This window comes from Limulus polyphemus, unplaced genomic scaffold, assembly GCF_000517525.1.
Source record: "Limulus polyphemus unplaced genomic scaffold, Limulus_polyphemus-2.1.2 Scaffold433, whole genome shotgun sequence".
Lineage (NCBI taxonomy): Eukaryota > Metazoa > Arthropoda > Merostomata > Xiphosura > Limulidae > Limulus > Limulus polyphemus.
In genome coordinates, this window is record NW_013666043.1 from 68,561 (window position 1) to 83,096 (window position 14,536).

Genomic DNA, 14,536 nt, shown 5'->3' on the forward strand with positions numbered 1-14,536 from the left:
AGATCAGCCAAATCAAACAGAAAAACAAGCAGCTGAAGGAGAAGCCTAAGGAGGTGTTTCATTATGAATTCTGTACTAGTTCAAAAGTCAACATAAGTGCTCATCCCAAAAAACAGCAAAATCGTAATTGTCATTTATTTGCATTTATTTTCATGAAAGAAAGAAGCCCCCCCCCCAGTAGCACAGCGGAATGTCTGTGGACTTACAACGCTAGAATCCGTGTTTCGATACCCGTGGTGGGCAGAGCACAGATAGCCCATGGTGTAGCTTTGTGCTGAATTACAAACGAACAAACAAATCACAGAATTTTACCGTACAAATAAATAAATTGACCTAATGTGAATTTCAGTGCAAATATTAAGGAGTTATATGTGCGATATCTAATAAACTGTCAATATGGTTGAATAAATTTTTGTTAGCTTTAATAAATCTTATTTTTGTATGGGTTCTATGTAAACAAAACGTTTGTTACGTTAGCTTTACGATGAACATTTTGTTTTGTTTTGTGGGTTTTATAATGAAAACCAGATATCATGATCCTTAATGTTTTCGGAAGACAAGGACTCTTATACGTAGGTTTCATGATGACCAGTGCATTTAGTTTATGTCAGCACGTGCACAGCAGATGGTAAATTCCTAACTAGTAACTCAGGTTTTGTTTTAAGTGGAATACCCAGACATCTTTGGACTTTTGAGACTTAACAATTAGTATTACAAACATATGGATAAGCGAATATAAAAAAAATATTGAAACATTACATATAGAATATGTTTGAAGTAAAGAAATCAAACATTATGCATAACCGTAACAGTCAGTAAAACGTGCTCATGCACTTAACCAGGAGAAGATTTATGTACTTTGTATGCTACAACACAGCATGACATATGAACTTCAAAAGCAAGAAATATAAATATTTGTTACTCTTAATATTGGTTTTATTTACTCTTGAAACAGAACACGTTTGGGAAAGTACACAGAAGTACATCTAGTTCTAGTAGTGCTTCTATTTTTCTTTTACTATGTAACTTTTTCTATCTCGCTCATATATACATATAGAATGAGAGCGATAATAATAATAATCTAGTCAACTCAGTCTTCTGTGTGTTACATAATTATATGAGATAATTATTTGAACACTATAAGTTCTGACTGTGTAGGACTGGAGAGGACACATGAAGGTGTCGAAAGTAGTCCTAGTCTTTGTACTAATATTCTTTCAAAAAATGTGGCTTATTTTAATGCCAATTTTAGTATCTTTGTCTATTTTAATTATTTATAATAAACATGCATTATTGTATATGAAGATCTATCGATTCTCTGCCATATGTATTAAACTTATTTACTTTTTTAGAAAATATCTTTCTCTCTCTTCGTGCCATATCCAAACAGGATGTTGGTGACCATGGTCTTCCACGGATCTCTTCTATGTACCATATCCAAACAGGACATTGGTGACCATGGTCTTCCACGGATCTCTTCTATGTACCATATCCAAACAGGACACTGGTAGCCATGTTCTTTCACGGATCTCTTCTCCTTGAGACACAAATAATTTCCAATGTCGATACTTTCATCCATTTAGATATACTCTTGACATAAGTCAACCTCTGTCTTCTACGGTCTCTCCTTCCTTCAATATTTCCAGTTACGACCAGACTTTCAATTTCTTCTTTCTTCATAACGTGTCCGAGGAAACTCCAACTGTAGAAAAGATCACATGTGTATTTTTATGAATCTGTGGATGATAATAATCGCAGGCAATCAGTACAAGTATTAAAATTAAAAACTTGGTTTTCAAATCTTCCTTTAGTTTGATTTAATTCTCTTTTAAAACTTCAAAAACTTTTAAACTTGTTTATTTGCCACATACTTAGATTGTTTTGATTGATGAGCTAATACTCTTAATATCAGTTTATCAACATCCCATATTTCATGAATAATCATTAACTAAATAATATATTGTGACTCATCCATTAGTCTGTTTTACGTGTTCATTAGATCCTTCTGGATTTATACAGACGCACTTCCTCACAAAGGATTAAGAGACTGGATCAAAATGTAGAGATCTTAAAAAAAGATATTTCTTTTCATCCATATTTAAAAAAAACCCAACAACAGCAAAAAAACAACACCACCAAAGTAAACGATTTCATTTGGAAATCTTGACCTTGATTTTTATCTTGAAAAAATATCATATTCCTCAGTATTAATAAACATTTATAAATTATTATCTTCTTCCATCGCCACTGATACATACCTATCCTCTACTCGCAAATTTCGACGACTTCGACTCACTTTTTTTCTATCTTTATTCATTTCTTTCGTGCATGATCAGTACTGCGTGATCTTGAATTTGTGTTTCTAATTTTCTGGACATGCCTGCGGAAAACATTAAGAGAAAGAGGGAAGATAGCAATAGTTTCGACCAGTATTTGCATATTTCTGGTTGTTTATCTAAGTGTTTCTATTGTATGCTTCTATAATTTAGAAGCACCAGAAAAAACTATTTATGACTTTTAATAATTTGGAACATTTTAATAATGTTAAGGCATATCTCGAAAAATATTATAATAGTATTTTTGTTTTAGTATTTTTTAATAAATAAGTGATTGGTTTATTAAATTTTTCTTCACAGACCTTCTTGTTAGAGAAATTCTCAACGTCACTTTTTTATTTATCATGACTGAATTTTACTTCTTAAAGGTTTTATTAGGTATATTTCAATATCTTTAACTATATGTTAAATCAAAAATTAATTACTCTTTGCAATTTCCAGTGCAGTACTGTCCCGCCCCTTGAGGTATAGCGGTGAGCTTAAGGGCTTAGAACACAAAAGTTCAGGGCTCGATTCCCACATTGGGCACAGCGTAGATAGTCCATTGTGCTTTAAATAATACAGACAAACAAATAGTGCGATATGGTTTAGTATCTTACAAGTTATTCACTCTTTACTGGTCTCGCATTAGATGAAGCTCTTGAGTGGGTAATACAATGCTTCATATATCATGATGATGTCTAAGAACAGGTTTGTTTATTTGTTGTTAAGCACAAAGCAATATAATGGGTTATCTGTGATGTGCCACCACGAGCATCAAAACCCGGTTTTGAGCTGTGTGAGCCCTCAGACTTGCCACAGAGCCACTGGGGGGGGGGCACCAAAAACAGGAATATAAAAGTTTGCAAGTCGACAAAAGGAAATTTGAAATCATAAGTTATATTTTCCTTATTAATGAGAACAGAGATTCTTGAAATCAAACATGAATTATTTTATTCTTTAAATGTAAAATAATCCAAATTAAAAAATTAAAACAAAACAACTATCTTATAATCATTAACACCAAGCGTATTTAGCAAAACGAAGTTAACTAAATATATAGTTTTAAAAAGTACGAACACATTTTTAGAGTGAATGATAAATTATTAATTTCATTAATGTTTGCTTGGTTTGTTGTTTTAAGAAAAAAATTAATTAACTATCCTATTAAGGTTACGTATGCTACCAAGTATGTTTTTTAAACACCTATAAAACTAAGCAAAATGGGCTTTAATTATTGAAATATATGAAGATTTCTGTCTGAAGTTAAGCGAGTTCTATATTGAAGTTTCGTTATTATAAGGGAAACGCATCTAGTATTTGTTAAGTGATATAAAGAAAATAACGTGTTGACATGAATGGTAATATAGAGGCTGATTACGTTATATTAAAACGTATTTGAGTAGGCAACTCATCAACTCATGTGACAACATACTCGAGCTATAATTGCGGTGGAACGGATATATCAGAACTACATTTAGACATTATTTGATGTTACGTACGTAGTGTGATGCCACCGAAAATCTATCCTTCTTGGGAAAAGGTATGTAACAGCCTTTTCCGACGCAAAATATTCATATATTCAGATCATAGAGATGTGATGAGGTCGGAGATTTAGAATTTTTAAGAGAGGAATATCCATTGTTCTTAATGGCGTTGAAAAAAAAAGAAGAATATGGATCAACTTGAGGTCACAGAGCAACCAAAAAAGAGACTTGCAACAAGGTGTAAAGCAGCCATAGTGAGCAAAGTGCGGCAGCTTGTAACAGGAGAGAATCCACGAACACAAAAGGGCAGTAGTAAAAGCAGTCTACATCCCCAATCAACATAATCAGGAAGGATCACTGTCTAGAAATGAGAACAACAGGGTATGGATTCACCGAGATAAGACTTCCAGTCATACCTGCCGTTCAACCGTCGCATACCTCAAACATCTCGAAATGAAACGGGTTTTCATACTATTCCATATGAAGACATACCTGGCTAGTCGTCAGACGCAGCGCCAGTGGATTTCTGTGCGATTGGACTGTTGAAATATGCGCTGGGAAAGCGTCGTATTCGTACGCTATATATATAGATAATGAGAAAGCATGAAGGAAGAAGTGGTATGCTTTGGACATGATAGCCATACGATGGAGCCTTTTGCAATAGAAATTACGCTGCAGGTCTATTGTCAAGATGTATGTTCGAAAGTTAGAGCATGACTGGACGTAGTGACATGAACTGTAACGAAGTGGTGAGGCTCCAAAATCGTTGCAATATAATGTACTAAATCTATTTATAACTGTGCTTATTGAGATCTCTCAATAGGTTTAATGTTAAATGAGTTATTAAAGGTTCAAGTTCAAAAAATGACATTATATTGTTCATTCAAGTAAGTAATAAGATATTACGCATTTACGAGGTCGCTTCGGTTTTAGGTATGTAATGTCTAGAGAATCACTGGCTATTTCATTATGAAAGTTGCGTCTATCTTTGAGAGATCAAACAACTCTTTTAAATGTTTTTATTATGCAGTTTAATTGATATTCTATAAGTTCTTGTTAATTCAAGCTACAGTTCATATGCGAAAAAAACGCTCGGTATCTGCTATGGTACGACACAAAAATGTAAAGTTTGTGTTCAAGAGAGAATATACAGTAAAATGTAAAGTTTGTGTTCAAGAGAGAATATACAGTAAAATGTAAAGTTTGTGTTCAAGAGAGAATATACAGTAAAATGTAAAGTTTGTGTTCAAGAGAGAATATACAGTAAAATGTAAAGTTTGTGTTCAAGAGAGAATATACAGTAAAATGTAAAGTTTGTGTTCAAGAGAGAATATACAGTTATTCAACGTTTCACGCCAGTTCTCAACTGTATAATATGAAAACAAGTAACCTCTGTTTAGGCTAATACGTGTTGAATCTCACAGGAAATATAAAAATAACATAGGTTAATTATCATACTATACTAACCTTCTAGGTTTATCTCGATTATATTGAATGTTGACAGTTGACAGGGTTGTTTGGCATGTTTTTTAGCGTAAAGTCACACACTAGGCTAGTTGCGTTCTGTCCGCCGCTGGGAATCGAATCCCGGATTTTAGCGTTGCAAACCCGTAAACTTACCGCTGACTCACCGGGCTACAGTCACGACCGAGTTCCATTTTTAATACAGTTGTAAAGAACCCTACAATAACCATAACGTGAGCAGAAATACAACGTAAAAGCTCCTTCTTGTCGTTGTAGACATTTTATTTAATTGTACACTCTTCGCTCCCGAGGCCTCAGTGGTGACTTGAGAGCTTATAACGCTAAAAATTGGGTTTCGATACCCACGGTAGGCAGAACACAGCCCATTGTGTAGTTTTGTGCTTAATAAGAAAATAAGAAAATTTATATTCACTCTGCTTATTGACAGTTTCTGGCCAAGTGCTTAAGTGTTCAAATACTATGAATTCAAAGATTCATGATTTCGCGATGCATTAAAGGCAATATGCACTGTGAGGCCTTGGGTGCGATATAAGAATGACAGCCAAATCCCACAATTCAGTTAGATCAGATTAGCCCAAGAGTTAGTGGTGAATGCTTTTTACTAGCTGCCTTCCCTTTACTCTCTCAGTTCAAAATTAAGAACGTCTGTAGGCAGATAACCCGTTTGTCACCTAATGCGAGATTCTAAACAAATAACCTGGTTGGTTTTTATCTGGAAAGTCGACGAACTTGCTCAAGGTAGCTACTGATGTCTGAGGTCGAAATCTAACTTTCACGTGATGCATGTTAATCTTAGGTATCATATTATGTATGTGCTAATTTTTTAGATATGGATTGAAAACGACAAGAAAAAAGTAATGGTGAGTGTTTAACTTTTTTTTTTTACATATTTAAAAGGAAAAACACAAATAGTTGATTCATTTTCAGTATGTGTTATGATTATAATTTGTTTTGGATTTTAAAAAATTGAAAACTTTTCCAAAGTTTTGTTAATTTGTTGTTAAGTATAAGGATGCACAATGGGCTGTCTGTGCTTTTCCCACCTCCGGTTACAAAACCTGATTATTAATATTATAAGCCCTTGGACTTACCGCTAAGCCACAAGTGCGGTATGTAGGAAAAATAGGGAAAACAATTCTGTATAGGGAAGAAATCTCCAGAGTTACTACTAAAACAGTCTTTAATAATTCATCAGCTCAGTGCTGTTGTTTTGAGTAAACAACCTAATGGTGTGATGGAACGTAATTGACTTTTCATGGAAGAATATTCCATCTAGTTTATTTTTCAGAAAAAAAATTGACTGCCCTTATAAGATTTAATTTGATCAGTGTTTGCTACAGTTATATCTTGGAATCTCTAGAATATTATGATATTGTTATTATTATTTTTATACAGGATCCACTAAATTAAACTTTGGAGAAGATGACCACCAAAAGCCCACCTTTATCCTCTGCTACTTCCATTTTTAGTTAGATAGTTACAATACTTTTTGTAGTTAGGTTTTAGCAGTGATGGAGCAATCGATTACACAATCGAGTCTTTCTCAACGGCTTAGCCTCAAGCGTCTGGAAAGTCTGTTCTCTGTTGACAGTATTACTCCAAATGAAAATAATCATTTTCGATGACAACGAGTTTAGTGCTATGCTTTAGAAACTTTAATTTAACTTTTAGTTCAAAATTAATTTAACATTTTTATTTTCTCCAAACAAGACAACTACAGCTACAATTGTGAGCAAATAGTTAGTTTCTTTAATATTGCAATGTGATGGATTTTTAGTCATGGTTAGTGTATAGTTTAATTAAAGTTGCGAAGCGATCTCATTAAAGCATTTCTATACGCACAGTTCTTTATATGAGCAAGAAAGAAAAATATCTCCCAACAAAATGCAAGTCAAAATGTCGAAATATTTTAACACATTTTTTCTTATTTTTCTTCGAAACTTTGACAACTAATTTCACTTTCATGGAATAAATCTAGTTTGTTGAGAGCAATGTATGAACTTCCTTGGTATTATAACTGCTCTCTCTTTATGGTATTTGGTACACATGAGTAAACTACTCTAAAAGAAAGTTTGAAGTTTTTGAATTGTTAGAGTCGGTACATTTAAACGGTTCAAAAAATACAGATTTTTCCGTTACATAGTGTTCTGAACAAATTTTAAACAGAAATTTTGCATTCTCTCTCATTTTTATATAACGTGAAAAAACTTTATTTTATTTTTTTCTATAAAATGAGACAAACATTTTTACGAGTTTAAATCTAGATTCTTTGAAGCGCAGAATATAAGGCTTAACGCGATTTTGTACGAATTTACATCCATATTATAATACTTTTATGTAAATGAATCACAAGATGTAAAGGAAAGAGCAACTGAGAAAGCGATTATTGACTCTGAGACTCAGAAGAGGATTATTAAGCGCAGTTTGTAGACGATTCTGACGTCTATGTTTTTTTATGCTGTAAATGTTTGAAGAATGTATAGGACATTTATTTAGGGAAACTTTGTCGCTACTTCTGTTTATTCCCTATGGTGGCAGCAGTGAGCTTGAAGGCTTATAACGCTAAAAATCGAGTTTCGATCTCTGCGGTGAGTACAGTGTAGATAACGAAGAAACAAGTAAGCAAGCTTATGTGTAATTAACGAAAAAAAATCATAAAACTTAGGACTATAAACAATTGAAAAAATACTATTTTTAGTCATTACGCTTATTGTGATTTGAATTGTAATTATTGTATAAAAATAAATCACATGTATTAAAAAAAGTTCCATTACATTTTTTATTTCCTTAATCTCTTAAAAATACAGCAGCTCTATATTAAACCTTATACCTTTCGCATTTTCATTAAATCACTTTATTTAATTATATAAAAGGGTTTACAGATTTGCATCATCTTAAGTGCAGAATCGATTATTGAATATTTTTGAATGATATTGTTTGTGTTTTCATTTCTCTGATTAGGTAGTCAGCAGCAAATAAATTTACATTTTCATTCTTTTTACATACAACTTTGGCTAAAGTCAAATTATTTAACTTACTTCTGGTAGACTAACACGGGTTCTAAAATGTGCAGTGGCATACGTAAAGTATAGGATTCTTTAACGGAATCTCAAAGAAAAATATTTAGGCTTTTTTAGCTCCGCAGTGAACAAAAGTAACAGCAGATTAAACTTAAAGCAAATTAGATTAATTTAAATATTTATTTACATGAAATATCCTGGTTCAATTTGAAGTAAATGTCCATATTTGGTAAAAGGAATATTAATACATTAATTACTCTTCTTAGAGGAAACCCTCCATGAGACAGCTAAGAATAAAGTGCTACAGTTTTCCACTCTGATTGTAGTATTTCAGAATATATTTTATATTATATAAGGGATAAGACAGTAGCTCATTCGATATCAGACAATATAGAACTCATATAATATATACTTAAGAAACATATCAAATAGAATGTTTAACGACGAAAGAAAAATAGGGAGAAATTATTTTTAAACTTACTAAGGTAACATTGAAAAAATAAAAGGTTACTCTAAGATGAAGCATATAATAATTACTTTTTGAGCTTTCAATGTTTTCATATTATATACATGAACAATACAAAATTCGCTGCAAGAACACGTATTTGTTTATTTTCAATTAAGCACAAAGCTACACGATGGGCTATCTGTTCTGTGCTCACCATGGATACCGAAATCCGGTTTTTATTCTTATAATTCCGCAGACTCACCTCTGTGCCACTTGGGGGGGGGGGGGGGGGCTCAAGGACATGTAGCCTATTATTGAACGAAACAGTTTTTCTTATGTAAAGTGGCATTAATAGCATTCGACCTACACATGTACAAACATTGAATGTGAGATACTTAGAATCAAACTCAAAGAAATGTCAAATAGTTTGCGGGAAAAAAAAAAGAAAAAGAAGAGTTCAGTTTCTATGAAAGATAGTTGAGAACAAACAGCAAACATTTTCGTTTTCCTGATTGATTTCCTTGATTACGAAATTTACGACATTTCTTTGGTGGTTTTGTGTTTGACTGAACAAACATATACCGATTTTCAGGACTAATCGTCTCTGTTTGAACAACTTGCGCTACGCTACATCTTTCTAAACATCTCCTTGGAAACAATGAAAGAAACAGTAAATTGTGTAGAATGATAAGCCATTCACCGTTAATGTAATTCGTACTGAATGTTAAGTCAGTACGTGAACGTTTAACCAAAAAAAAAAAAAAAAAAAAAGAGAGTGTAAAACGAAAACTAATAAAATAAACCAGCTTTAAAATCATAACCCAATTACTCCGTCTTTTGTTAAATCGGGCAGGTATTATGCATTTGAGTACCCCCCTTCCCCTCTCTCCCTCTTCATGAAAACTTTTGCGTAATGCATCTACAAGAACGAAAGTCTATGAAATTATAAAAATCTGCTGAGTAAAATATTTTATTGTTAAACACAAAGATACACAATGAACTATCTGTGTTGTGTCTACCACAGGGATCGAATCCTGAATTTTTGTGTTATAAGCCACTTGAGGGGGAAAGGGGTACATAAACTAAAATGTTGTTGTTGTTGTTGCTGTTAAGCTCAAAAGTTTACAATTGTTTGTTTGTAGTTAAGCGCAAACTACACAATTTTCTGTTTATCCATTTTCTACCGCAGGTATAGAAACCCGAGTTTTAGCGTAAGAAGTGGAAGACGTAACGCTGAGCTACAGGGATGCTAAAATGAAAACAATTTCAGAAACACCGGATTTGTTTTCAATCTTAACAAATGAAAAGGTAAAATTGGAACATTGCATTATAAGGCCCATTATAAGGCCCAAGTCTGCTAAACGTAATGAGTTAATTAACTTTATTCGATTGCAGAGAGCGTAGGCTTTGTGGTCACGTGAGGTTTGAAAATTTTAGTTTTAGAGATATTTCAAGTTATTATGAGCTGTCTAATTAAGATCAAATGAAACAACGATAACTTTTTGCTGTCAATCTTTGCCTATGTCTAGCTTATGAACAGAAGGAACTTATATATGGGTGAAATGCAGTGGTTTGTTACGAAAAGTTTTTAAAGAGTAAAGTAAGATTTGTTTTTAATATTGGAAATTTAATTCCAGTCATTAATTTAAGTGTAAATTGTTCTCTGCTCTTCAAGGACTCAAAATGTAATCATTTATCCGGTTTTCCAGCGTCATTATAATTTCATAAATCTGAAATCTGATTTAATACGAATTAGTAACACCAGGGTATGTTTCTACTTCGTCTCGCAGTCTATTTGAGATCAGAGGAATAACTTCTAGTATTTAGAGAACTGAGGCAAGATAAATTTAGAGTTTTTCTTTAGAAAAACAAAGCACAAGCAGTTAGAATTCAATAAAATGATCTCATATTACTTACAGTCTGGCTTTGAGCAAGGCAACCACATAGTACATTGTACTGTTAACATCACGTATTTCAAAGCCCTACTTTGCCATATACATGACTAATAGTATTATTGTCGCCTATCACGTGATTGTGACATCACTTGCATAAAGCTTTTAACATCTGCCTTGAGTTTACTTTCTTGAAACAATTTGAACTTATGATATTTCTAATCTACCAGATTCTTTCGCCAACTAAACTATTTCTTTCTGGATACTTTAGTTCTTTGTTTTCAGTTAACATGTAAAGCTCAGAATCCGTTTGTTACTTTAGTTCTTTGTTTTCAGTTAACATGTAAAGCTCAGAATCCGTTTGTTACTTTAGTTCTTTGTTTTCAGTTAACATGTAAAGCTCAGAATCCGTTTGTTACTTTAGTTCTTTGTTTTCAGTTAACATGTAAAGCTCAGAATCCGTTTGTTACTTTAGTTATTTGTTTTCAGTTAACATGTAAAGCTCAGAATCCGTTTGTTACTTTTGTTCTTTGTTTTCAGTTAACATGTAAAGCTCAGAATCCGTTTGTTACTTTAGTTCTTTGTTTTCAGTTAACATGTAAAGCTCAGAATCCGTTTCTTACTTTTTTCTTCTGGAAATGTAAATTTAGAGGAACTTAACTATCAAAATTCCAAAAGTAAACTTTCTAAAGTAATAAAAAGCCTAATGATTCTGGATAATGTTGCAGTTAACTTGGTAGGCCTAATGAAAACCGCATAACTAAAGAGAAACCGCTTAAAGCAGGGTCATGAGGTGAAAAACATTATGATATAAAAGCACCCATGAACAAGTATAATTCATTCATTTCAAAGCCAATGATTGGAAATACTCAGATTATCAAGAATGTAGCTTGGTAACGTCTAATAAAAAAAACAACAACTTTTCTTGTTATTGCAACCAACAACTTTGCAGAATAAAGATTAATACCTTCACATCGCTATCTTTTCTCTTGTAATGAAAATTATTCCCACAGTTATAAAGGGGGAAAAAGCAACAGATTAATTGTAGAGAACAGATCTAGTTCATTTCAATTTTTGTGCTGGAAATTGGATGTCATGATTACTGGATGTTTTTCACTTTTTTCTGAACTCATTTAAAATATCTTTACCAGATCTTGGTACAACTGAAGCATGGTTGGAATGTGGTAAAGAACGACGTCAGCAGACAATTTGCTTTCAAATAGGGATGAAAAAGTTTAATAATGCACAGTATTGCAGAAGCTTGGTATGAAAGCTCTTGCGACTTTCTTTTCAATTTTCCCGCTATATCGAAAGTTCATAGTAAAAGACATGGAATCAAAAAGGAATGTCAGTCAAATTCCAAGAAGAAAAATTTAGTAAATATTCGAGCCTATATCCTGACAGTTAAATGTTCTCACATGTTATTTTTCACGTTGTATTTATCATACATTGCTCACAATAAAAGTTTTATTAACAAGTTAAGCTAACATTAATTCGATCTCTTACATATTACCTAAAAGTATACTTCAAACCCATTGAATTACCGTTTTATTTGTTTGGTATGGATGAGTTGGATCATGTTATAGACAGATTGTGAAAGGTGTGGTTTGCTTTTGTGTTTTAAAACGTTTCGAAAAAGCTACATAAGGGCTATTTGCGCATAGCGATCGCTAATTTTGAATTAATAGAATAGAAGGAAGAAAGCTAGTGAATAGATCTCAGCACAAACTCTGAAGCTATTATTGTGTGACCAAATAATCGGATCTGACTGTCACTCTTATAGCACACCCATAGTCTCAAAGTGCGAAACGCGCTTTTGTAGCAACGTAACGCTAAGCAGGAACTCTTGGATTCATAATCCGGACAAGCTAACTACTGGGCCAAGCCTTTCCCGAAACACTTGGACTAGACTGAAACATATGTACTTGAACACACGATTCATAAAATTAAAAGCACTTTGAAAAGCATGATTTTAAGAATAAAACTTGATTATATGTATAAGGCTAAAACATTACCTATTTAGGTAATACTGATATGTTTACCCTCTATTGATTGAAGTCGCTCTCCGGTTTGTCTGTTAAGATTTATACCTTGTGTTTTACTGTAATTGTACTGTACCACAGTCTTCAGGGAATTAATTATTCAAATATGATATTATATTTTATTTAAAACGTTAATATAGTTTATAAAAAAAGGTTTATCTGATTGTTATTAAAAAGCAAAGTTATCATGGCAATTTTCGTGTTTGTTAAAAAAAGGAATACTCTTGTGTAAATATGTTTTTATTTCAGTATACATAAACGAGCTCATTATCTGTCCTTTAAGACATTTGTATTTGTGGAAATGAACCACATTCTTTGAGATTCCGCTTAAACGAAAATCCTTAACAAATCTAAATATAATCAATTTTAAACTGTGTGATGATACACGATGGTAGATTTGTTGCGATCGGACAACAATCGTTATTATGGTCAGTGGTCTATACGATCACGTAAGTCTAATTATTAATTAGTTACTAATTTTTTTAATTACTAGATACTAATAACTAACTAGTTTTTATCTCAGTTTCGGCTACCGATCTTGGGGAAGTCTTGAGGAGGATTCGATGTTGAGTTTTAGTGATAGATAAGCTACCAATTTGTCTGGGGGTGTTTCTCACTAGGACTTTACTCAACTAACTTATTCGAGTACTTTCAAGATCGAGGCGTATCCAGGCTTTGCTGACTTCTATTTCAGGTTGGCTAAGAGTAATATTAATTAGGTGGTTGTGTAAAGCTTGTTTTAGTTTTCTTTTTCTTTATTTTGTGGGCCCGGCATGGCCAGGTGGTTAAGGCGCTCGACTCGAAACCTACAGGTCGCGCGTTCGAATCCCCGTCACACCAAACATGCTCGCCCTTTCAGCCGTGGGGGCGTTTTAATGTGACGGTCAATCCCACTATTCGTTGGTAAAAGAGTAGCCCAAGAGTTGGTGGTGGGTGGTGATGACTAGCTGCCTTCCCTCTAGTCTTACACTACTAAATTAGGGACGGCTAGCGCAGATAGCCCTCGTGTAGCTTTGCGAGAAATTCAAAACAAACAAACTCTAATTAGTTCATATCCCATTATTTTAGTATTATTCCGATTTATTGTATGGTGTTCTTCTCTGATGTGATGGACTGTTACAGCTAAATCGGCGTTATGTCTATTATCTCGTATGTCTATTATTCTCCTGAATTCTAACTTTTGTTGCTCTTTTTTTTTACAATGTATTGAAGTTCGCATTAACAAAATGCATTTTCCTTTCCATCGAGTCTTTAGTTTAGTGTGTACTTATTAAACTTCTAAAGGATAATACAGATGGAGACCCAAGATCGAATCTAAGCTAATATCAACATCACAGAAATAGTATTTTCGGGACATTTGTAGAGACGGGGCCCGGCATGGCCAGGTGGTTAGGGCGCTCGACTCGCAATCTGCGGGTCGCGGGTTCGAATCTCCACCACACCAAACATGCTTGCCCTTTCAGTCGTGGAGGTGTTGTAATGTGACGGTCAATCCCACTATTCGTTGGTAAAAGGGTAGCCCAAGAGTTGGCGGTGGGTGGTGATGACTAACTGCCTTCCCTCTAGTCTTACACTGCTAAATTAGGGACGGCTAGAGCAGATAGCCCTCGTGTAGCTTTGCGCGAAATTCATAACAAACAAACTATAGAGACGGAAGCAGATTAGCAAACATAACGTAGAATACAAATAGTTAGTAATTATTATCCAGGAAATAAAAGGCAAAAATCAGTAACTTATTGATAACATAGGCCTGCGATGGTTTAATTGTCTTGAAATTTTTACATGTTATACAGTAAATCCTGTACGCTGAATCCGAAAAATGATATCCATTTTTCTCCATCACGTAC